The 26,468-nt window shown below is 40.6% G+C and overlaps 1 protein-coding gene across 6 annotated transcripts in view; it reads right to left on the bottom strand.

Moving 5' to 3' along the window:
* Window positions 1-26,468, bottom strand: part of TSPAN4 (tetraspanin 4) — a gene marked incomplete at its 5' end in the record, with an annotated part of 446,839 nt that overhangs the window by 266,465 nt on the left and 153,906 nt on the right. For all 6 annotated transcript variants that reach the window (XM_082059144.1, XM_082059146.1, XM_082059143.1 and 3 more), the window contains one exon: window positions 24,636-24,712. The remainder of the gene's footprint in view (window positions 1-24,635; window positions 24,713-26,468) is intronic.

Here is a 26,468-nt window from a genome sequence, read left to right as displayed (position 1 = left end):
CACTCCTAGGGCATTCAGAAGCAATTGGAATTGTGTTTACACAGGCAGAGCTATAAGGATTCTTCAACTGCACAGACAAATATCCTGTTCAGGATTCAGGGGGACATCAGCTGCTTCAGGCAAAGGAAAATATTAAAAGGTCTACTGAAACAGCAACTTTAAACACATCCTTAATACTTGAAAAACAGATCTTATTCATTAAAAGAACGGAGATGGTATAAAGACAGTTCTCAGCTCTCAAGAGCTCCATATTTCTGGTATTCTGAGAGATATCTGTACCAGTTACAAATAATCTCTCTTTATTATACACTCTTATCATTCTAAAACAATAATTTTCAGGAAGAAATAAGCCAAAGGTAGGCATAGATGTCTGTTCAAGTTAAAATTGATATATATCACAAGAGTGTACAATTACAGGGAAAAAAAATTCAAACACTTAAAACCAAAGCTACCGTTAGGGTTGGGCTATTTCAGCGGTAGTGGAAATATTAGCAAGTGTGTCATATAAATGCAATGTCAATGTGTAACTCACAGAGTTGCCTCCTGTGTATTTCCAGTACTGATCAAAAGCCCCAATTCCTGTCCTTTGAACACAGACACAGTCTATGCATTGGAAATGAAAGTACCTAGTGGCATTAAGTATCCAGCTGTGTTTTATCTTAGTGCCAAAGGGTGGTAAAGTATGGGAAGAGGTTGCCCAGAGACTTGGTAGATGCCCCATCCCTGGAAATATTCAGGGCCACGCTGGAGAGGGCTCTGAGCAACCTGATCTAGTTGAAGATGTCCCTGGTCATTGCCAGGGGTTGGACTAGATGACCTTTGAAGGTCCCTTCGAACCCAAACTATTCTATGATCCTATTCTATGATTCAGTCACCATCCAAAAGACAGGTCATCTTTATAGCTCCCAAAATTAAGCTATTCCAAAACATGAGATTCACATGCATGTGGAATTCAGCATGTCCAAATGAAGGCAACAGTGATGCTAAGAATATAGAGTTGCAATTGAAATTATTTAAACTAATGTCAAGTCCAGCCAGGCAGCTTCTGTTGATAGCTGAAGGGATGAATATGCCATCCCATACTAGCAATGTACATACTGGGAACCAATTTCCAACAAAATTCCAAAACTTCATCTGATAAAAATAAGCTAGCAAAAAAAATCAAGCCTCTCCAGCAGTAAAAAAGATAAAGCATCTCCAGTTGTGACCAGGGAGTTACATGTCTTGATGGATTTATTATGGAATTTAGTTGATGCAAGAAAATGGTGAAATTGGTCTGGCAAAATGGCCAAGTGAAACCCTTGGATGTCTTGAGAATAACAAGGTACCGCAGAAACCTCCAGCAGCACCTGCTTCTGATCAGCATGAATAGCCTCCACTAGGCACAGTAACACCAGCAGCAACCAGACACTCCGGAGTAAAACCAGGCAAAAATAGGCTTGAGTGGCAATGTCCTCATTGAGTGTTGGGCAAGAAGTCAGGAGAGAACACAGCTGAGACAGCTGACATCAAGTGACATCAAGTGACATCAAGTGACCCATAGTCCAAGATGTCGTGCTCCACAATAAAAGTTCAGGGAAAGGAGGATGAAGGAGGGTCATTTGCTGTTAGGGTGTTCATCTTCCCAAGTAAACATGCTGCTGAAGCCTGCCCACCTACAGAAGTGGCTAAACATCTTCCTGCTGAGGGGAAGCAGTGAATAATGCCTTATTCCTCTTTGCTTGGACACAGAGTCTTGTTTCACTTATTTTGCTCTCCCAACTTTCTCCCCCATCCCACTGATTGGGGCACAGTGGACAGTGAGCAGTCAGCTGGTAGGTGCTTAGTTGCTGGCTGGGGTCAATCCCCCATGTGTTCCCAGGTGTATTAAGGGTAACTGGACTTCAACGAGCAACGTACGTTTAATTGACTGGATTTTCTCTTGTAATAAAAGATCACAGACACGCACATAAAAATGCATTTAAAATATTACCATTAATCTAATCACTCCATCTGCTTTCCTACTGTGAATGTTGCACCTCTTGTTTTAATTCCTACTACAAGCTGATGGTTTCTTTTAATACTATGAACCTGGTTCATATTCATTGATTTTCGTTGCTGGATGCTACAGTGAAACTACAAAATCTTTATTTCTGTTTTTAGTGCTTATATAGACCTAGCTGGAAGTGACTTTAATTTTATTTTTAGATCTCTTTCATTTATATTATTCTACTTTCTATTCAGAGGCTGTGCTACATAGTTTGAGTTGAAATGCAGAAAGAGAAAAGACTCAATTTTTTCAGCTCAACCAATGAAATAAGAAGAAATCCAAACATTTGTCTTAGGCAAAGGAATAAGGAAAGCTCATCCACATCCCTGTTTCAGAGATCATATCACTACTCCTCGTTACATTAAAGACAGTTTTCCCATTGGTCTTGAACTTGCTGCTACTATTCTAACCGGATACAATTTTCCCTTCTCCTTTTTCAGAATTGTCTTAGACGTATAATTATCAGAAACAAGTAGAACAGTAACATGTCTCTCTATTCTTCATGCATAGTTTCAAACAGTATAGGGTTCAACTTTCGAAAGCGTTACTTTCCCTTAGAAAATTGGGTCTCGTTAAAAAGATTCAGCCCAAGTGCCAAAATAGCTAGATTTTTTTTTTTTAATCCTATCATTGAGGCCCTCACTGACATTTAAGTTTGTTAATTCCGCAAAATGTCTACTTGCAATTTTACATACTGCAGTATCTTCATAAAGCTGATCCTAAGTGCCTTTGGAAATCTAGCATTAATGCTTATAATTCACATAGCTCATTCAAAACTTTTATCCAGCGAGAATGTTTTCACTCTTTTTAAACTGTCTTTATAATGACTGGCTCATGGTAGCCTAGCACTAAAATTTTATTTCTAACTCACATTTGTCCTCCTATAAAATGTGCCTGCAAATGTATCAGCCAAGTTGCTCATTAGAACTCAGCTCCTGTACAACGACAGGTTTTAAGAAACAAGCAGAATTGAACCAGTGTTTCAATACCAAAAAAAAAAAAAAAAAACAAATTTAATGGTAACTCTGTGCATTACCTTATACAAAAGTATTAAACCAACTGGATCAGACTTCCTGCTGTAGTTATATAGTCACATAAGACACTGGAGAAAACAGCAAGGCCGGTTAGTAGAGCAGAGTCTGCTGGATGTAACTTAGCATCCACTACATGGGTTTAATCTCCATTAAGTCAACAGGTGCAAGTCAGAAGTGACTCCGAAAAGTCACCCAGTATTAATTGCTGGTGTTATTTTTGTCACTTCCTGTGTAAGTACCATCTCTTGGCTATGATTAAATGCTTGCACCTCTGTTTGCAGCTTCCCCTGGTTTTGGCAATGTTCTGCCATCTCTGAGCGGATACAGGGAGAAAGTAAGACTGAGATGATCTCGTCCTGCTGTTGAACATTCAGCTCTGCAATTCCAGCAGTAAAACTGCTGAAGTGTTAAGGCACTTACATGATCTTCTATTAACCTAATGTGAAGTCCTGTAATGACTTGATCCACACTGGCCACCTTAATCCTTGCTGAAGAACAGGGAGACTTCTTCCCAGGAAAAACAAATTTGGTTTGTTCGTCATTTGTTGATGTATGGATGAATAAGAACAAAGATATTCAGCAGCATTTATCTCAGACATAATGTAAGAAGGGGCTGAAAAGTCAAAACATGCAATGCAAAAAAGTCAATCATGCAAGGCACTTATGAGGGCCATAGTCATCCTTTCTCAGTGTAAAGTATTCTGGCTGTTGCCTCTGTGTTGAAAACTTTAAATCTTGAGATATATACACATGAAACATTTTTTTCTTTGAAGAGTAGAAGTGTAAGGACAAAATATTTATGCAGGATGTAAATAGATTTTGGATGTAAACATCCCTTGTAATCAGGAACAGAGAAGAGCTTTCCAGCAGAGAGCTCAGTCACTAAGTTGATGTAAATAAAATAAGTTTTCTCTGAAAATTCCCTCTTTATTCATATTCTTAAGGTTTTGTTTTTCTCCCATAGGAGATAAGTAAATCCTGCTGACTTCTGTAGAGGAAGGCCAAAGCTTGCAGTAGTTACGATAGCTACATTTTGTTCCCTAGCAATATGAAACTGTCACTCTCTTTAGAAAAGCTGCATTCAAAATGAGTAATCAGAAGTGCAGAAGTCCTGGTTATTGTCCCATAACATTAAATACAGTGAAATCACAGTACAGCCATCTATTATACACTACAGTGCCTGACATTTTTATTGCTAATGTCACCTACAGCTTAAAGATTTTTTTTCTCCATAAATCAAGCAGGATATTTTTTTCCTCCCTTCAAAAAGAAGTCTAAGGACTATATTTCACAAAACAATGTCATACTTGTCACACACTCACCACAATCGTTTAATGAAAGAGAGAAGATTCTTTGGTCTATACACAAAAAGCTGATCCTGAGCCATGTGCATCTGCCCCCTCAATAATGACTTTGTACTTATTCACCTTTTTTTTTTGTGGGCTGGGATTTCTTTTTACTTCTAGGATACTGCTAATTAAAAACAACAACAATGCCAACAAACACCTGAATAATCCTGAAAAACCTTATTTCCCCTTTATTTTGGATCTCTTTGTGTTTCTGTTTTCGTTTTTTGGGAGTTTTGTTTGTTTGTTTGGGGGTTTCTTTTTGTTTGTTTGTTCATTTGTTTCTTTAAAATAAATTGTAAAACAAAACTAATCACCAGTTAAGGAATTCTTTCTTTTCCCCAAAGCAAGCAAAGAGTGATTAAGGTGTAATGACTCTCCAGCTCCCAGATGACACCATCTCTATTAGACTCCTCCACGTATCAATAAGCTTAGGTTTACAAGGCATGGAAGTGTTTTCACATATCAGTCCAATTCTAGCAGATCTTTCCATAAATCTTAATTTACCTTTGTGTTTGCGTTACAATCACTGGATTTTTGGCCTATGCCAAGACAAACAGCAGAGCAAACAATGACCTATAACTCTCCAGAAAATTGATATTAAAATAAATATTGACGGAGGAGGAAAGGGGAGAGTACAGGGTTTTTTCAGAAACATTTGCTGAACTTATAGGATTAAACAGGCTCAAATGATACCTTTCTCCAAGAAAGCATGATCTCTTACCTTTCTGTGTTACGCTCAGGACACAGGCCTGATCAATTCAGTTATTGTTTTCTCTTCATGTGTGCTTATGGTTTGAAGAAGACTGCCCAGCTGCGGTAAGGCATTTGAGTGACCCTCCAGACAAACAGCATGTTTCAAGGATTAGACTGTATTCTCTCAAACCATTGCTGTGCACTTTGCCTCATCACTTTTGTTTTCTTTTCCCATTTTTGACCATCTTGATGGTGTTTCAAAAAACAGACAGGGCAAGTCTTCTGTCATCTAACTTCTGATGCCTAATCTAAGCTTTTCCCTACTATTCCACTTCCTCTTGTCAGCACTGAGAAATAAGCACCTCTCAGACAATTCATCTGATCTGTCTTGATACTGTCTGTAAGAGGAAAGAGACAGCATCCAAAGGGTACAGAACAGAATAGACTGTTTCAGTTGGAAGGGACCTAAAATGATCATCCAGTCCAACTCCATGACCAATTCAGGGGTGACTAAAAGTAAAAGTATATTATTAAGGGCATTGTCTAAATGCTTCTTAAACACTGACAGGCTTGGGACATAAACCACCTCTCTAGGAAGCTTCTTCCAGTGTTTGACCACCCTCTCAGTAAACAAATGTTTCCTGATGCCCAGTCAAAACCTCCACTGGTACAGTTTTGGACCATTCTCATGCATTCTGTCACTGGATCCCAGGGAGAAGAGATCAGCACCTCCCTCTCCATGTTCCTTCCTCAAGAACTGTAGAGAGCAATGATGTCGCCCCTCAGCCTCCTTTTCTCCAAACTAAACGAGTCCAAAGTCCTTAGCTGCTCTTCATAGGACAATCCTTCCAGTCCTTTCATCACCTCTGTTGCCCTCCTCTGGGTACATTCAAGGACCTTCATCTTCAATTGTGAGTTGCAGAACTGCACACAGTAGCCAAGGTGAGGCCACAACAACACTGGATACAACAGGCTAATCACCCCTTATGGCTGGCTGGTTATGCCATGTTTGATGCACCCCAGGATAAGGTTTTCCCTCTTGGCTGCCAGGGCACACACCACTGACTCATCCTGAGCCTTCTGTCAACCAGCACCCCCAAAGCCCCTTTTTACAGGGCTGGTCTCAAGCTACTCCTCTTCCAATTCATACTTGTGCCTGTCATTACTCTGTCCTAGGTGCAGAATCCAGTATTTCAACTTGTTAAATTTCATCCCATTAATCATAGCCCAATGCTCCAATCTATCTAGATCCCTCTGCAAGGCCTCTCGTCCCTCAAGAGAGTCAACAGCACCTCCCAGTTTGGTATCATCAGCAGACTTGGTAATGGTGCATTCAACTCCTGCACCCAGATCATTGATAAATATACTGAATAGAACTGGACCTGGAGCTGAACCCTGAGGAATACCGCTAGTGACCACTCCCCAGCCAGATGTAGACCCATTCACTACATCCCTTTAAACTCTGCCCTTCAGCCACTTCTTCACCTAGCACTCCATGAACCCACTCTTCCCACAGTTTGGACAACTTGTCCAGAAGGATGCTGTGAGGGACAGTATCAAAAGCCTTACTAAAATCCAGAAAAATTAAATCCACCACATTTCCTTCATTCACTAGTTAGCTGACCTTACGATAGAAGGATATCAAATTAGTTAAACAGGACTTTCCCTTTGTGAACTCATGTTGACTGAACCTGCACATCCCTGGAAACATTCAAGGCCAGGCTGGATGGGGCTCTGAGCAACTTGATCTAGTTGAAGATGTCACTGCTCATTGCAGCAGGTTTGGACTAGATGACCTTTGAAGGTCCCTTCCAACCCAAACCATTCTATGATTCTACGATGACTGCATTGTTCTTCAAGTGCCTTTCAATAGTACGCAGTATAATCTTCGTAATTTTTACAGGAACTGAGGTTAGACTAACAGGTCTGTAGTTCCTTGGGTCTTCCCTTATGCCTTTTTTGTAGATTAAAATAACAATGGCTAGCTTCCAGTCAGCTGAGACTTCCCCAGACTCCCTGTGGTAGATGATTGAGAGGGGTAACATCTGCCATAACATCCGCCAGTTCCTTCAGTACTGTGGGATGAAGCCCATCAGGCCCCATGGACTTGCGAATATTCAGCTGATGCAACTGGGTCCCTTACATTTTCAGTGTCTACAAATGGAAAGTCACTGATCCCTCACTAGTGGTCCTCCAACTCAGGAGGCTGAGCAGACAAGGGTCTATCAGTATTATTAAAGACCCATAGCTTGTAAATGTTTACCAGCACTCACAGGAAACTAGCAAAAGAATGTACAACCACTTTTGAAACCACCTCACATAATCCTCTTTCAAACACATTCCTGTGTATCACAAATTAATAGCTCTTTCCCTCTTTCTCTCATCCTGTACTGTTAGCCTATTAACAACAAACGCACTTTGTACCTCCTATATTCACATCAAAACTGGAATGAGCTGCCATGCTCAAGAAGATGCACAACACGCTAGGTAGTAAAGCAAATTAGAATCCATTGACTATAATCTGATTCTGACAATGAATTTTCTAGGGTGCAATTTCCATCAGAAGGAAGATCAAAGTGGCAGCATACAGGACTGGGGTTGTGCATTTTTACCTAAGTCTACTCGATGAACAGTCTTTTATATCCGTATTTTAAGTCCTGTTTCACGTTTTCAGTCTCATCTGCACCCACAATGATGCTGCATTTAAATTTCCAACTTGAAAGACAGTGAGTAGGAGGGTTTTCCTGCTGAAACCAGGAATGTATCAAAATCAAAACATAATCTAAACTTCCACTGAACATCACTTTTTTTCCTCATTTCTCTCTCTTTGAATTTCTTGGCTTTGTTTTGACTTAATTAAAATCTAATATTGAAAAATGACATTTTTAAAGCATTATTGTAATGTGAAATGGAACCACCTGCATTGCAAGTAATTACTCGTTACTTATACACAAGGATATCACTGGGGACAAGACCTCAAGGGAGCACATGCTGGTGCACGATCACCCTCAGTGCAACTATGTAGTGGCCAATCTGGCTTCTTGTATGTGAAACTCCAATTTCATCATAGAAATCAATACTTCAAGGAATGTGACCGGCAGAATTAGCATGCTTGCATGATTTTTTTGAGGCAGATTGTGACTGTTTACTCTGCTCCTCCTCAGGTTTTGGCTTATCACACAGCTCTTGCCAAGGCTTGGTGCATGCTGAAAGCAGCCCCACTGGGTCAAAGCAAGACCAACACGTCCACAGGACAGAGCAGGCAGGAGAAGATAAGGGCTGTTCTGCAGCTCTTCTTCCCTGCAGTGTTCTATCACCTGCAGCCTTTGTCTCCTGTTTCTCTGTGAAGCACCTGCCTGGCAGTTTCTTCAAAATCCTCTAACTGATGGAAATGGTACAGACCCATGTTCCAAGATGGGAGGTATAAATGTGTCAGCTAACCCCAAAAGTATCTGGTGCAGGTCCAACACAGCAGCTGGACTGCTGAGTCTTAAAAAAAAAAAAAAAAGAAAAAAAAGTAAGCAAAACCCCACAAACCTCCCCCCCTCCCAAAAAAAACCCCAAACCATGACCAACCAAACAACAAAAACCCACCAAAACTGGTATCCTTTTTGTAAACCACCATTTCTGCCTGATCTGGCTCAACAAGTTAATAATCTCTCCAAACTTATGGTTTTTTTAATTCTATTAGAATATAGCACTACATGAAGTCTACAAGAGAGGATATTATATCTCAACACATTATATATTTCTTGACACTCATTTTTTTTCCTCAAACTAAATTGGAAATGCCCTTGAATAGGATGAGCATTTGAGCTGAAACATACTATGAAATGTAGAAGGAGGTTTTCACAGGAAAAGGAGGAATGTGATCCGTTAAAATTCATTACTCTCCACATTTTGTATTTGTTTCAATATCTATGTTGTAAGTCCTCCCTGTAGCAAAGTCAAAATCACTTTTGTGGGTGTCATTATTTTGCTTTAGGAGATAAAAACAACCTTGCCACACAGAGGCCACTCCTCTGCATCATTCAAATATGTGTATCTGACTTTTGGGCTCCAATGAAGCCTCAAGCTTCAAGGAATCTGGTGTTCATTTTGTTCAAAGTTAATGTCACGTGTCTGACAGTTGGTAAATTGAGTCTCTTTTGTTTCCTGGGCAGGATCTCTCACTTGTTATCTTTCAGTGCCCTGAAAGAGATTGCTTTCAAAATTGAGCTTGTCAAGTCAACCGGTTCACTTTTGAACAATCTCTAGAATGTGAGCCTTCTGAGTCGATGCATTTTCATTCATTCATTTAGGACACCTGGGCAATCAATGCAATGAAAGAAAACACTGGTGGCCCACTCTCACAGATGACGGTAACTCATAATGCAACAGAACTGTGTAAGTATTTGTATTTATTCATATATGCATTTAAACACACATATATAGCTATACGACTATGGCTGTCATTACCACATGCAGACCAGGTGTTAGCAAATCTGAAGTGAAATCAGAAAACTAGATAAAGTGTAATAAAGACCAGTCAATGAGATAACTGGGTGGCATTTCCGTTGTCAAGCCAAGGATATACATGCAGCTTCTGCACCATCCAGAGTACCAAGCACAACAGGACATGTGTCAAATGCAAGAGCTGGGACCTGCCAGTACTTCATTACGCCTGATGGATTGTGTCATTGTAGTCTAAAGCCTACAGTGGAAGATATAAATTAAAAAGCAAAATTAAAAGCAACCACCCCACTCCCCAAACTTTCCCTGCTACCCTACCATTATTCTCTCAGAAATGTAAACTCCTAGAAAAGTATGACTTTTCTTTAAGTATAGTAAGAAGTCTTATACTTTCAAGATACTGAATTATGGGGGGAGGGAACAAAAAGTAAAAATCTGCCCTTCAACTCTTCTTAAAACTGACACAACACTCAAACTGATTTTCAAGCCTACAAGCATATTCATAAAGTGCCTGTTTTTGTGCTCTGTTAGGGAAGCACAAGTTTAAACAACAGTTCAAGATTAAGAAATTGCATATACAGCTTCACTGAAACCTAGATCTGAAGCCAAAGGGATTTCAAAATTGTCTAGAGACTGAGCAACATTAAGTCAAGTGAGCAGTTAGCTTGTGGAGGGTACATGAGAGACTGACAAATCCTGCAGAAAGCTTTATTTACTCATTCAGTCAATCTAACTATGCCCAAATGTCTCATCACGCCAACAAGTGTAGGTGGACAGAGATGAACAGGAGGTGCACTCTTGGAGGGATCTAAACCCCACTTGAAACTGGAGGTAAGAATTAATACTATATGCAGAGAGAGCAACTCTGCATCTGGGTCCAAGGGCAAGAACTAACCAGCCAGAATGTGCTATCTGGAACTCTATTTCCCATCAGATCCAGCGCTTTCCCAATAAGTTAACACTGGAGAGGAGACCAGCATTTACAAGGAAACTGTCCTAGGTTCACCTGGGAGTGTTAATTTTCACAGGAAGCTGGAAGGGAACACAGCCAGGACAGCTAATCCAGAATAGCCAAAGGATTAATTCAATACCATATGATGTCATGCTCAGTATATTTTACATATGCCTCAGGCCAAACCTCTGTTCTGCTAGACATGTAATTACAGGGCAAAATATTTCTCTCTGACACAAAGAGGGACTATAATATAACTGGGGAAGCTGGCCAGGGGAGGGTATCGCTGCTCAGGAGCAGGCTGGGCATTGGCAGGTGGTGAGCGATTGCGTTGTGTATTCCTTGCTCGTATATTCTTTTACTGATATTATTGTTGTTGTTTATCTCTTCCTTTGGTGTCCTGTTAAACTGTTTTTATCCCAACCACTGGTGGTATTTAGTTGCTGGCTAGGGCTAAATCATGACAAAAACATAATGCAACAAGTCATTAAAAACAGTTTTCTTGTTAGTAAATTAGATATAACAGTAGATTACTTCCTCTTCATATTCCCACTTTGAGAAGCATTTCATATAGGGGAGGATCCCAACTTGCTCAGCCACGTTCAAATTCAGGCTTCAACAGGTCTCCTGAAGACATATACTGCAAAGCATCTTCGTACTTGCTGTGTTCTTCACAGCACTAGGAGATGCTGAGACCTTCCCACTTGGAAAGCAATTCTTCCAAATTGGAAAGAAGGCACAACACTGTCCCATTATTCTGTCATATTGGAGTTTGAACTCCTTTTGACACTAGATTGTGTCAAAAAGAAAAAAAAAAGGGGGTGGCGGCACAGGAGGAGGAAGCTTAGAGTGTCTGCAAAGCTTGGGAACTTTCTCTGAACTCAACTCATCTCATTTAGAAACTATCCCATAACACCACCTGACATTCAGCAAAGAACAGAGGTTCTCAAAAGGAATGCAGTTGCTGTCAAAGTTAGCCTTTGCTCCTCTTGCTTAGAGGCACAAAAGAGTACGGGAAAAAAGAAATAATACATCCAGAAAACACAGGGTGTATGAGGGACCACTGTACTCAAGGTTTCTAAGAAATGAATATCACGTTTTCAGAGTCTGCTTTTCTACAGGAATAAAGAGATGTATATACACACATGCATAAATACATATATATTATGAAGAGAGGATGCCTTCGGATATAAACTTTTGCACAATGCTTGCTTGACTACAAATAAGGCTGTAAAGTGTCTTGATTTTTTTGGAGATGTAATATTGAATTAGTCAAAAACTTGGTTTTGTCAGAATTTGCTCTTTCACAGACTTCCCACAGAACAAGGAGACTGAGAAAATACTTGCCGTTCTCTCTGTTCAGAATGACTGATCTAGATGAGTACATCCAAAGGTTTTTCTGTGTCCTTATACTAATAAGTGTATTTCTGCTAAAGTGCATCTAACAATGTACCAAAAAAAATATTCTGAAAGAGGTGGTTCAGCTGGCAGTAGCAGCTCAGTGGATTATCATTGCTTTTTTCATTGTCCACATGCACTATGTGAGATGAGACAATCTGCACCCTCCTTCTCATGCTGTATCCTCAGTAACCCCAACAGCACTGTGGAGCTCTCCCATGGCTGGAAAGACTTCATAGCAGTGAAAGTCTTGCCTTCCATGACCTTTTCTGTGTCATGGAATGAAGCTATGTTATGAAGATAGCCAAAATCAAACACTCCCTGCTAAATAATGTGGCCATCCTTTTGTCTCTTTCCAAAGAAGAGCTATTCCCCTTCCTCAGGTTTGCTGGCAGGCCACTTCATTTTGACCTTAGCAACAAGTACTTCTGAAATTATAGAGATTATCCACTGTGGTCAGGAGATAAACATTATTATTTAAGTGTATAGCAAGAGAGGGGCAGAAAATCAGTGACCAACCAATGTAAGTTAATGTCTCCGCGGACATTTCAATTTATGTCCAAGGATATTCCAGAGGTACATCAAGGGACATAGCTAACATCTGTCATGAGAATCCCCATTCTCCTATCCCTCCATATTTGTAACAGAACTATACAATGGCAAAATTGCCCATACTTAGCAAGACCTTGTTACTCAAAGTGCTTTGGAGAACACCCTTTATACACAAGGAGAGCTTCATAACGTGCTTGCAGCCTATTTTCTGTATTTAGGTTTGAAAATTCCATCTTCTGCAGGAATACTACCAAAAAAAAAATAAAGAAGAGGTCAGCAACTGTTAAGCAGAATTTCATTTGCTGCCATTTACCATACCAGACTGCTTTTCAAAAAGCAAAATGAAATCAAGCTTGTTTAAATCCATTCATATGATAAATGCCTATTTCCTGCCTCTACTTCAATTTTATAGTGACATGCCTGCCCTTATTAGATTAAGTACCTGCTGAAGTCAAAAGAAACTTAAAGAAATTCAAAATGGCAAAGAAGATCTAAATATTTGCCACATACACATCCAGATATCCTAACTAAGGGCCGACTAAACACCAAAAACCAGGACAACCCTTCATCTCAGGTAAGTATATTTCACTTGGACCCTAGCAAAATTTTATAATAAAAATACAGTTACCTGAATATTGCTTCTGTCTTTCAGGAAGTTTCTATTAAATGATAATGCAATAGATAAGAATTGGCAAAATTAACAAAAAAAAAATCCAAACCCAAAACCAAACCAAACGAAACAACAACATAAAACAAAAAAAAAAAAAAAAAAAAATCCCCAACAACACATAGCTCAGAGACACTATTATAGAAGCATTATTCAGTTGATATGAAGGAATTGCACAGATTTAACCTCAAACTACATTTGAAATAGCTCTCTAACAACAGAAAGACATGTTGAGACTGAGCCCATGAACAGACATTGTATCTTTCAAAATCATTACAAACAGCATCTCCACGCTTTCAGAAAAGTTTGGCTTATATTATTAAATTAACAGAAATGCAATATGGACTTGCACTATCGAAAGGACTTCTAGAATGCCATCTTCCTTTTATAATTCCACTGGCAGGAGATAACTAGCTTTTGCATTGATGATATGGAGTATATTACTTGCTCTTGGCTTACCTTTAGTGCCCTCACACTGATATCTCTTAAGGCCATTTTCAGATGAGTGGAGATTTCATGATTATGATACTCAGTATGAAAAGCAGGGGGTGGTGGGTATATTAAAGTTTAGCTACAATTTACCAGTCATATCGGGAGCTGGTATAAAATTGAATCACTCTATTAAGGTTGTAGTTCCACATAATTATTTTTACTGACAGCACATGATTTAAGAGGGCTAACTCTCTCCCCTCACTGCAACTCTGCTCACCTCACAGCAAAGTCCACTGCATTAGTGGACTCAGGATTCAGTTACTTGCATTGCCATGCTCTAAATTAGAGCTGTGAAATCAGGCAGCTAAAATAATGCAAACATAAACAAACGAAACTGTAATGAAGCTATGGTAACTTTCACCAGTGTCAAATCTGACCCTGTGTTGTTCATTAATTGTAACTACTTCTTGATTTCAGGAATTTGTATTTCTGTTGTTTGCATCTGAACAGCAACTGCAGAGAGACAGCGACATCTAAACAGACCGGTGCTATAGTCTAATATATGCCTCATATTTCCCCCTTAGCATAAATTAAAGGTGAGGGTAAACTTACGTCTGTTTGCAGGCAGCTAGGTTAAACCACCTCCTATCCAGCCAAACAGTGCTGAACTAGGGAGACCTTTTGAGGCAATCAGGACCAAACAAGGATTAAAGAATTCCTGTTGACCCCAGAAAAGGGAGCAATGTCAAGCTCTTGGGGCTGACCTGAAGCCAAGATCTCCAGTGAGAGACTAAGTGCACCATTTTCCACCTGGAGTCAAAGCAGATCCTCTGAGAACTGACTACAGGCATTTGCACACAGCCAAGCCAGGTCAGCCCTTGTAAAAGATGCTAGTTCACCAGAACTGCAGGCAACGAACAGAAAGCAAGCAGAACATCAAGAACATAAGAAAGCAGTGGTCCAACAAACCAAAGAACACAAGCTGTTCATGAGCTCCATGCAAAGAAAAGACTTCTTTGATGGAGAAGGAACTGTGTTCACTGCCTATGGGAAGGGGCAGGGGCCATGTGCTCACGCCGGCTGAAGGTTATCCCTAGCTCTTATTTATTCAGCAGATATTTGCCTTTGGTTTCTTTTCCATTCCTATTGGAAATAGCTGAGCTATCTCACCACATTTTTGTGAAGCTTCATCCAGACAATGATAAAACTGTAAGGTCCTTGGATGAATGATACCACAGAGGTGAACAGTATTTATTTTTTTCAGTTTTAAATATTGCTACTCTGTCCACAGCCTTGGCTGCAGCACAGCTCAGGACTGCCCCCTTGCTTTGGAGACCTTGGAGAGAGATGGAGGAGCCACTTTGGGGCGTTTTTGGGGGGGCTGAGACTCCACGATTTGGCCTCCAGCTGAGCTACAGCATCAATCCTGGAGTGACAGCAGAGCTCACACATTTGGCAGTTAGTGCCTTTAGACAGGCAGAAATAATGCACAGGCCAGTGGGTGGCTGTGACAGACAGCAAACTCTGAGTGATGGCAGCCAAGTTCTCTGCTGAAGCAAACTGGGGCAGTGTGGCAGGGAAGCCAGCAGAACTCCAGCTCTGAAGAGTGAGGGGCCCAGCCTATCCAAAGTCACCAAGCAATTCTTGTGTACTAACTACTCATTTCAATTTCATCAGGATCTTGCCTTCTCCCTGCATTTTATCCTCTGCTTCCACTCCTTTTACTTTCATTTTTCTCTCCCTCAGTACACTTCCCTTGACATTTTCCAGTCTTTTCCATTAGACATCTCATCCCCTCGTGTCTTGCTTCGCATGATGCACTGACCTCCTCCTCTCATTTTCTGAGCCAAACATCCTTCTCTGACTTAAGAGATGTTTTCACATTTAAACTCTAGTGTTATGAAAGAGATGGAGGCAAAGGGTGGGAGTTCTGTGGAGTCGACACACAGATACGTGGTGCAGTGTTTCAATCTGTGGTACACATTTTTAGATGAAGAGTTGAGAAGATTGTTTGCTTCTGCTAGTTTAAATAAAATGAAAGGGCACGATTCTGAACCTGACTTATTAATTGGGATACTCTTTGAGCTACTTTAAGCACACAGTGAGGTACAGAAGCAATGTCAACTATAATCACTGTAGGTCCTGGTACGCTTAGAAATTAATCAAAGTAGCTACTACAGAATAAATACTTTCAAGTAGTTTCAGGAGATTAATTTCTTCCTAGATTCTCTTGCTCCAGAACCAATGTCCTCATAGGGGATTATGTCTATACAATTAACCTATAATAGTTTATCCTAGAAGAAGTCCAGGAGTAAACGAATCTTAGGAGAAAGTTTTCCAATCAAATTCACTTTCCCTGCAGCTTTGCTTATTTGTTTCAACTTCACGTCTTTACTGCCTACTGAATCACAGAATCCCGGAATGGCTGGAGTTGGAAGGGACCTCTGGAGATCCTCTAGTCCAACCCACCTGCTAAAGCAGGTTCACCTAGAGCAGATCACACAGGAATGTGTCCAGGCGGGTTTTGAATGTCTCCAGAGAAGGAGACTCCACAACCTCCCTGGGCAGCCTGTTCCAGGGCTCTGTCACTGTCAAAGATTTCTTCATATTCAGAAGGAACCTCCTATGCCTCAGTCTGTGCCCATTGCCCCTCCTCCTATGGCTGGGCACCACTGAAAACAGTCTGGTCCCATCCTCTTTACATCCACTCTTGAGATATTTATAAACACTGATGAGATGCCCTCTCAGCCTTCTCTTCTCCAGGCTGAACAGACCCAGTTCTCTCAGTCTCTCCTTATAAGAAAGGTGCTCTAGGCCCCTAATCATCTTTGTAGCCCACCACTGGACTCCCTCCAGTAATTCCTTGTCCTTCTTAAACTGGGGAGCCCAGAACTGGACACAGTACTCCAGATGCAGCCTCATCAGGGCCAAGTACTGAGGTCACTTCCACTACAGCCTGTGCTCTTACAGAAGAAACCAGAGAAGGAAAAGTATCCACTGCACTGGGAAGAAATAGGGATAAGGATAGAGACAGGCAGGGTTATAAAGAGAATACAGCATTTTGCCCTCCAGTAACCAGTCATAACAGCTTGTGGGTTAAAACCAGGGAAAGATCTCTCATTACACCATGTAAGGAGCTCGTGAACATAGCTATGACTCTGTGATGCTAAACATCAGGCAAGCAGAAGATAAGGTATGTATCACTGAAGAGGCACACTCCTGGATAATATTATTTTAAATATCTGTTTTTTTCCAAGTTGGCCAGCCAACAATACTATGAGCTGGACTGAAGGAAACATGTTTGGAGTTTGTTTCAAATCTCTTGGAATAGACAGGGGTCTTTGACTTTAGAGGACTGTGGATCAGGACTTTAGTGTGGTTCCTATCCCTCACTGGGAGTCTACATCCAGCAACCAAGAAGAAAAAACAGAAGTTCTGCCTCTTTACTACCTTGCTCCCTCCTCGCTGTGCCTGGTGAAGTTCTGACCAAACTGACCAAAAAGCTTATCTCCTACTGTAACAGAAGGAAAACATCGTATCTCATACTTCTAAAATCCTATTACCTTGAACACCATTGAGAAGTTCTAGCTGCCAATAACTGTCATTTACTTTTAAAGAGGAGCACAGGCAGGGTTTCATAGTGAAGAGAAGAAGAATTAGTTGCACTGCTAACCACTTTGCACGGCTTGTTTCCACCACAGAGTGTGCTTTTTGCAAACTTCTCTGCTCACAGCATAGAGTTCTTTTTCTTCCCTTATGTTTTTGTGAACTCCAGGAAAGACTCCCTACCATCACAAGCTTCTCAGGGTATACTGGCAGAGCTCCAGATAGCAAACACGTGATGGTACAAAGCATTCTCAGCCCCTTTGCTTAAAGGAAAAAGTCTTCATGACCTGTCCATTAACTGTAAAGCAGAAAAAAATGTAACAGTAATAACACTGATCAGGTTAAACAATTCACTTGGCTTCCCAAAAGCTCACCAAATATGGAAGCAGAAGAAGATGCATATAAAGCAGAGGGTAGAGGGCTTTTTTTCTGAAATAGATGTTTTGTGTACTGCAATCCTACTTAACTGCCTCAGTAAAACAGGCCACATCTGAAAACCCATCACCTCAGAAATGCTAGAATGTTCCAGAAGTGTTATGTCCATTAGCATCACCTTCATAACCATATTTCTTAGGGAGTCTCCAAGGAGTTTAGAAACAAGCTTGTATCTACACCAGTGAAGCAGGGCAAAGCCAGCTCAGACAGAAGTCCTCCTTTTAGTACTCTCCATGTTGTATCTTTGCAGCCAAATATTTTCAAAACAGCTCTTCACTCAGATTTTCAGAGGAGCTCTGATCTACCACTGAGGGAGCTGAAGAGGGGGAGAGTTTAGAAATGTGCCAGGAGCTCCGCTGCTCCTGAAATGACACCAAATGTCAGACTTTTTCAGTATCCAAGAGAGATGCAGCATCCTAAGCACCTGGAAGATGAGGCCACCCATTGAAGGAATTAGGAACTAAATGAGCTGGAAGTTTTTGCCTCATTCTTCTAGAGCCATAAAACACACCCCCAGTCAGAAAGCAAATATTCAGTACCATCTCTGGCCATATTAAGTTGTTCCTGTTTTCAGTCTCTTCGTGCAGTCCAAACCAATCTTGTCACTGTTGCTTTCAGAAGACTGATTTTACCTTTTTATCACTGCTACTACAAGACAGTTAGATTGCAATGAACTTGTTTATAATGAAATCAGTTGACCCAGAAAAGGAGTGCTAACACTGGTCTAGATTAAAAAACAAATACAAGTAAAAGTTTTCTCTGACTGTAGGCAGTCCATGCGAAAATGCTGTAGCAATACTAGGGACTGACCTGTAAAAGAGGACTGGTACTAAGGTCCCCTGTTTCTGTACTTATGCCAGGTTCCTAAGCTTTCCTAAATTTTCCACAGTTTTAATCATGTGAGTGACCTACTTAAGAAAATGTAATTAAAATAAGTAAGAGAGCAATAGTATTTCCTTCAAGAAGGTCTAAAGTTTCCTGTATTTTTTTCTCAAAAAGCAGATGCTTTCTTGGATGTTGTATATTATTGAGATAAAGCAATTTATTTTTGCAGAGGTCAGTTTTAGACTCCTTTTAGAACTGTGGATATTCATTTACTCACACAAAACATGCCTAACAGTATGCCCACTCTACTTGCTTGTTTCATTTACCTTACAGTTTCATGTAATATGAAGAAAGTTCCTTCATAAAGGGATGGGGTTTTTGGGTGCCAAGCCCAAGATCTACAGGACTCCGAAAACCCTGTAACAGCACATCTCTTCATCCAGGCTTCTATTGATTAGATGCTTTTCATCATCTTTGACTCAAAATGGCAATGCAAAGTAAAATAGTGTACTCACACAAAGGAAACTGCAAATCCACTCTCAGCTGTCTTTGTTTCTGCTCTGACTCTCTGAGCTTTCTCCTAGCCACTCAAAAAAACCTTCTTACTTATAGTGCCTCCCAAAGACCATAATAAAATCAAATATTTGACTTGTGTTCCCAAGTGGAGAGAGTGTGTGGATGCATGAAGGTGGAAACAGAAAGTCATGAAGCACTGCAGAGAGGACTGGACACTAGAATACCATTACAAAAACAGCCAAAATCCATTAAATTTCAAGCTGATGTCAAGCATGTCAGGACTAGCTGAAGAAGAAACAAGTTCAGTTTAAAAGACAACCATATAAAAATGGCTCTTCCTCCTCTGGTAAACAGATTCTTTGTCAATGTATTACAGTTATAGTTCCCATTACTGACAGTACACATTCAGCAGCAACAACAGTTGGTATTTTAAACTTCATCTGTCCTACTGTTTACAGCCAGGTCTGCTCTGGGAGCAGAAGCCCAACTGACTCCAGCGCGTCGCTTCCCTGCAGCGCCCATTCACACCGACTGCAGACACTGGGATGTTCGCAGTGCCAGAGGAAGACAAAGCTCAACCTGAACTTCACATTTGAGAGGCAGGGTGTGCAGGGCTTAAAACTGCTTTGTAGGATTGAAGTATAAGCATCTTACCACAGAAGGTCTGACATACTGTTTGTAATTAAATCTAAATCTCCTGAGGACCGTTTTGTCTCAACCATGAGCCCAGATTTCTCCTTTACTGCAGAGCTGACACTCCAGTCTGGGAGCTCACATTTCATAGTAAAATAGTAATGAAAGGAGCTCCAATATTTTCTGTTTAACATTTCAGCCTTCTCAGGGGTAATAAAACAAAATATCCCTACGACAACAGATAAGTCCAACAAATAAAATGTCAAGCTACTTTAGAAATAAGCTTGTTAAGATAATAGAATAAATCTCTTGGGTAGCCATTAATTCCATTATTTTATGCATTTGGCAAAGATGCTTCCAGAAGACGTATGATAGCTAATACAAAAGGATGTGCTATTTTTGTATCTCTTCTTTAAAATGAATTTAGTGCTTACAAAAAGACATCTGATTCATATCTGAGAAATCTAAAACTTTCCCCACATCCTTAGGAGGAATTATAGCACTGATAGTTCTATTAACAAACCAAAGCAGAGGCTGCACAGTTGGACAGAGGGAGCCCTGTGCTGAGACTCCAGGGCAGGGATCCTCATCCAAGTCCTCCTGCCAGCAAAATGACCATGGGGGCAAACTTGTTTTTCTGTTGCATATCTGCAATGTGAGGTTAACCATACTTCACAGAACACTGAGATCTATCAGGGCAAACCTTGTTGCAAGAGCTCTGTATTTTTATTATCATTGAATTCCCTAGCTGCACTTGTAACATAAAGGGAATAAAAACCTCCATATCAACCAAATAAGCCGCCAAGTTATGCATAAAACAGCAACACGGGATACAACCATATTTGTCCACTTGCATTGCTTCCTGCAAATAAAGATCACAGTAAGATCCCATTCTAATAGTTACTCGACATCACAAAACAAGAACCTATCAGTTAAACTTAACTTTTCCTATTATGCTTTCTGAATGACTTGCCATTGCCACCATAATACGACATGAAAAGTACTGCGCTCCTCGGCCCCTATTTTTAATTAACCAGATGCTCTGAGAATTTCTGTCTATCCCTAATCATAATTAAGAGTTGTTATTTGCATTTCAGTGTGGCTTGCTTGCGATTAAATCTATTTGGAAAGAAACAACCCTTTTTCTTCCATAGAAACAATTTACTTGGTTTTAAAAATAAAGTAGACTTGTTAGATTAAAAAGCTGATTCTGATCACTCCTTCTGCATGGAAGTTATTAGTGAAGTTTCCTCATCTCCCAGTGGCTCTCACAAGAGTTGGAGAAATTCAGCATCTCTCAGAAGGTGAGTGGCACCTTGGAGAAGATTGCAATATGACAATGAAAGCTCTTGCAGCAACCCCTGTTTCTGCCCTGAGAGCACAGGGATATGCTAAGTAAAGATCCATCTTATGAGCTGTCGGAGGAAGGAATTTTTGAAGACTGTCCAGCACAGAATGGTTCTTTCCTGCATTGAGGTGCACACAGATGAACAGAGAGAAACTCTTGGTTTGCAAATCTTTTCCCTGGGCTCAGATTCCTGGTCCTCTGCTTTCACAGTTTGGTCTAAAAATCACAATCTCGCCTTATGACTTTTGCTGCCATTTATAGTTGGGCTTCTCAAAGGGAGATTTTTCACTTCTTATTGAATACAGCTGTCACAGGAGCTTGTAGGTTTTCTCCCTCCTGTCAGCCTCAAGGTGTTCAGCATGTCACACCAGTCTCCCTGTCAGTAGAGAGGCAAGAAACAGGGAGAGCTAAAGAAAAACAAAAACTGGTGGGGAAAGCAAAGCACTACTCCCCTCCACAATGACTCCACTCCTACCATCAGGCGCATGGACAAAAAGTATTTTCATGGCACGAAGATAATTTTAAATCCCTCAGAGTTTACAACCTGACAGCTTCTGGTTTAGACTCCTTGTCTGTATATAAGTACTGCCCAGACACAGGCAGACATTTCCGTCTCTTTCTGCCAGTGAAAGGAAGACAACGCCGTGCCATTTTTCTACTGCTCCATCTCCTTGTCTGTACAGAAGTGGCCCTTTTGGCTAAATCTCACCTGCCAGTGACACTGCACTTGAGATGACAATTCATTCTGCCTGATTTCGATGGTGAAATAGTACTTGGGAAACTGATGCTTCTTTGGTATAAAGTACTAACATGCACTATATCCATAATCAAACACATTCACTATCAGCCCAAACAGATGCACTCATTTATGGTGTTTCACCAGAAGCCTTTACACCACAGAAAAAAAAAGTTTGTCCTCAGTCTGTAAAGATGATCTTGAAGACTAAATATAAAAATTTTCTGCAAAGAAACAGGTTTTGTTTGGTTTTCTTCCTGCACACTTTATACAGCAGTGTTGTTCATAATGCTGTAAGGATGACGGAGTAAACATGGCCCTACGAGCTGTATCCTCTAAATTACACAGTGATGCTGTGTGAACATATCCAGTAACAAAGGAAACAAAGAAGACTCCTACTCTTCTCCAATCCTTGCCTATTGGAAGCTCTGCTTGAGCTAAATATATAATCACACAAAACCAACAAAATCGTCACTGGCAATACAAAAAATGGGGTCAGTCCAGCTGCTGAAAGCCTGTGTTTGCTGCACCTCCTTGGCCTAAACCTATAATTCAGCTTGAGAATTGAAAGCAAAGTTGCTTAAGTTTTGACACAGTAGTTCAGAAAACAAAACAAACCCCTAGTCTGATTACAGACTATTAGGTGGTAAAATCATAGCCACTCTATCAAATTAATCTGTTCTGTAAAAAACATAGAAAGAATAGCCCTTCTGAGAGGCCTGGGACAACAACAGATATTTTGGTCTTCACAGACATCACAAAGGGTGAAAATGTGACAAAAATACTTATTCTCTAGAATAAATCACTGAGCTTTGATTGATTAAATTCAATTGACCCAGGGTAATGTTAGCTATATAGCATAGATCTTAATTCCAGTTTTAACTAAGATGAAAATCATAGATACATATAAAAGCAAAGAAGATACCTTCTCCCACAAGGAACCAGAGAGCTAGGAGCTGGAAAATCAAGCAACATAATAATTATGATAGATTCCAGCTTTTGAGTATATGAGAACACCCGAGACAAATGTTAATACAAATTAACAACAGATGCCCAAATTCCGTTCAGCTTCACACCACAGACCTTGGTCAAATCCTCAGTTTGCATCTGCTGCAGAAGTCCAGAGACCTACATGGATCTAAATGAACACCTGCAAGTCCCAGTTAAAGGTGGTGATTGCTTTGCTGAGTGCCTCCAGTAACTTGACGATGGTGAGTGCTTGCCATTTGCTATCATGTGCTTTTTGTTTCAACTGTAAACCAGAAATTATTTTTCTTTCAAAATTTCTCACAAAATCTGACTTTCAAGTGGAGGTTGGGGCTGGTTACTATGACCACTGTAACTGTTTAAGAAGTAGCAAAGATAAATAAAAGAAAGGGGAATGACTAACGCTCCGTTTCAACGTTTTGCAGCTTCAGATCCACCCACTTAGAAGTTAGTACAGTGTTTTACTTGTACCTTTATTCTTCAAGAAGATTCAAAAATATTTTTCCCTCAGAGTATTAGAGGGGACTGAACATAAATGCCAAGGTATCATCTTCTTCCTTTCTCCCTACCTCAGGGACCGTGCTCTGTGAGATTATCCTAAATATGTCTCAGTGTTTTAGTAATCTGTTGCTGGGTGATCAACTATAATATATACCTACAGCAACTGTGTCAGATGCTGCAACACCTCTTTTTTAATGTTTATCTGTCCTTCCCTTACCACAGTGTGTTCTTCAACACCACCACCATTTTCATATCATGATTGGAAGGACTGGGCTGTTTTTTTTCTCTTCAAAATACACAGACTGTGCACAAGTGACACAGGTTCAAGGAGGAAAGAATGAAGATGGACAGATTCCACACATGACTTTGGTAAACAGGACTTTATTTTTGTCTTCATTATTTTGTCTTAATCAGTGAAATTTCATAATACATCAGCTTTCATCATAAATGGAAAAAAATGATCTGCTTGGAAAGAATAGAGTTTCTTTTTGTATTCAAGTTAAGAGTACCCACATCACTTGAAGTTAGATTAATTTGCCAGTAATACTACAAAAAAAAAAAGATAATCCTGGGACAACAATTCAATGCCCACTTCAGTGGGCTCAGCACAATGTCTTTCTGGGACCTCCCACTCTGAGGGAAGCAAGGAAACACAGTCCACATTAGCAGCAAGCAACATCTCTGTTACCAGCCTGATCCATTCTATAAATTATAATAGCTTCCGCAGATTGTCATTTCTACTCTTTAAAAAGCCATTCGCTGAGGTCTTAAGTTCACATGCAACTATCCACTCAGAACTTTGTTTTAGATCAATAAATTCCCAGAATCACAGAATGTCAGTGATTGGAAGGGACCTCAAAAGTTCATCTAGTGCAATCCCCCTGCCGGAGCAGGAACACCTAGATGAGGTTACACAGGAATGTGTCCAGGCAGGATTTGAATGTCTCCAGAGTAGGAGACTCCACAACCCCCCTGGGCAGCCTGTTCCAGTGTTCTGTCACCCTCACTGAGAAGTTTCTTCTCAAATTTAAGTGGAACCTCTTGTGTTTCAGTTTGAACCCATTACCCCTTGTCCTACTGTTGGTTGTCACCGAGAAGACCCTGGCTCCATCCTCATGACACTCACCCTTTACATATTTATAAACATTAATAAGGTCATCCCTCAGTCTCCTCTTCTCCAGACTAAAGAGATCCAGCTCCCTCAGCATTTCCTCACAAGGGAGATGCTCCACTCCCTTAATCATGTTTGTGCCTCTGTGCTGGACTCTCTCCAGCAGTTCCCTGTCCTTCTTGAACTGAGGGGCCCAGAACTGGACACAATATTCCAGGTGTGGTCTCACCGGGGCAGAGTAAAGGGGAAGGAGAACCTCTCTCGACCTACTAACCACCCCCTTCTAATACACCCCAGGATGCCATGTGCCTTCCTGGCCACAAGGGCACAGTGCTGGCTCATGGTCACATCGGCTCATTGATCACAGCCATTCATGTACCTGATGCAGGAATGGGAGCTCAGAGCACCTGATGTGATCCCAGATGACAAGGTGGCCACAACCAGCAAACTGGGGACCTGCAAAACAGAAACCTGTGTGTCAGAAGCCATGTATCTTTTGCAAAACACAAGGAAAACAACTCTCTCTAACCATGTCTTTCAGGAAGGACAAAAGAGACCCCCTCATTAACTGGACTAGAATCACTGGATTGAAACCTAATAGGGGAAAACCTGGAAAGGTATAAGAGTTTTCATTAGTGTGACTGTAAAGGGATGGTGCATAAAACCTGTAGCTTGACTTATGAAGTCATCAGAATTACAACAGCTGCCAACAGCAGCGGGAGCAGAGCGTGGAGGAGACATCATGTTCTCAAGCTGCTGGGATCAAGCTCTTCACTCTCAATGGGACTTAAGCTCCTTTCTCCCATGGGCACTTCTGAACATCCCACACAGTATATTTCCACTTAGGCCCATGTTCAAGCGCTTAATTAGAACAGGGTAGCATTATTGGCTTCTTTGCATAATCTGAATCACATTAAAGACTAGATCAGATAGAAGCATTTCATGAACTTAAGACTCAAAAAAGATGCATATTCTACACATCTAGAATATGTAATGTATAAATCCATTATATTTAGAGGAAAAAAAAATGTTGAAGAACAGAAAATACAAGAAACTAATACTACCAAGTTAATCTGAAGAAAAATCAAACATCAGTTTCCCAAAATCAAAAGGTTTTAATAAAACACTGAGAATTAGAATCTCTTTATTACCTTATATTTTGGGTTTTTTTAGAAAGTTATGCTTTTGATCTTTTTCTCTATAACCATGAAGACTATTTTTCAATTTATATTTTTAAATGAAAGCTGAGATCTCCCAAAATCTCATGCATACAGAAATTGGAGTGTTTTTAATAAAGTAAAAATAAAATTTAAAAAAATAAAATAACATAAACTAAAACTGAATTAAATAAATTATAAACACCAAAAGGTGCTTGGGCCATCTTCTCTAGACTGTGCTTTTGCCAGGAAAGCTTGGACCAGATGATCCTGTGGACCTTCCCAACCCAAAATTGTATTCTATTCTATTCTATTCTTCTATGAAAGCTTAGCTTCACAGAATCACAGACTGGCTCGGGTTGGAAGGGACCCCTGAAGGTCATCTAGTCCAACCACCCTGTTCAAGCAGGGGCACCTAGAGTCAGTTGCCTGGGATCATATCCAGATAGCTTTTAAAGATCTCCAAGGATGGAGACTCCACAACCTCTTCAGGCAACCTGTGTCAGTGCTTGGTCACCCTCACAGCAAAAAGTGTTTCCTCATGTTCAGACAGAATCTCCTGTGTTTCAGTTTGTGCCCATTGCCTCTTGTCCTATCATGGGGCACCACTAAAAAGAACCTGGCTCCAACCTGATTTGCACGCTCCCTTTAGGTATTATATACATCAATACGATCCCCCCATGACTCTTCTCTAAGCTGAGTAGCACCAGCTCTCTCAGCATTTCCTCATATGAGAGATGCTCCAGTTCCTTACTCATCTTCATGGCCCTTCACGCCTGTCACAATACGACTCTCGTACAAATGCATACTGCTTCTAAACTCCAGGAGAAGTCTTCTCAAAGCCTAGAGGGCACTAGGGAGGTGCAAATGTTAGATTCCATTCGAATGCAAACCACCTGGGAATGTTCATCCTGCCAGATTGCTACCAGCAGGTTTTAATAAAAAGGTGGCTTGGTGCCACTTCCCCTCCTCCAGGATCCCAGAGAACTTGAGAGCAAATGATTTATCAAGTGCTATGGTTCTGCTCAGCTTTGCCTATGCTCCTCACTCCCTAT

The sequence above is a fragment of the Streptopelia decaocto genome (genome assembly GCF_964273445.1).
Source record: "Streptopelia decaocto genome assembly, chromosome: 7".
Taxonomy (NCBI): Eukaryota; Metazoa; Chordata; class Aves; order Columbiformes; family Columbidae; genus Streptopelia; species Streptopelia decaocto.
The sequence above is the reverse complement of the archived record's forward strand: the minus strand, read 5'-3'. Positions and strand labels throughout refer to the sequence as shown.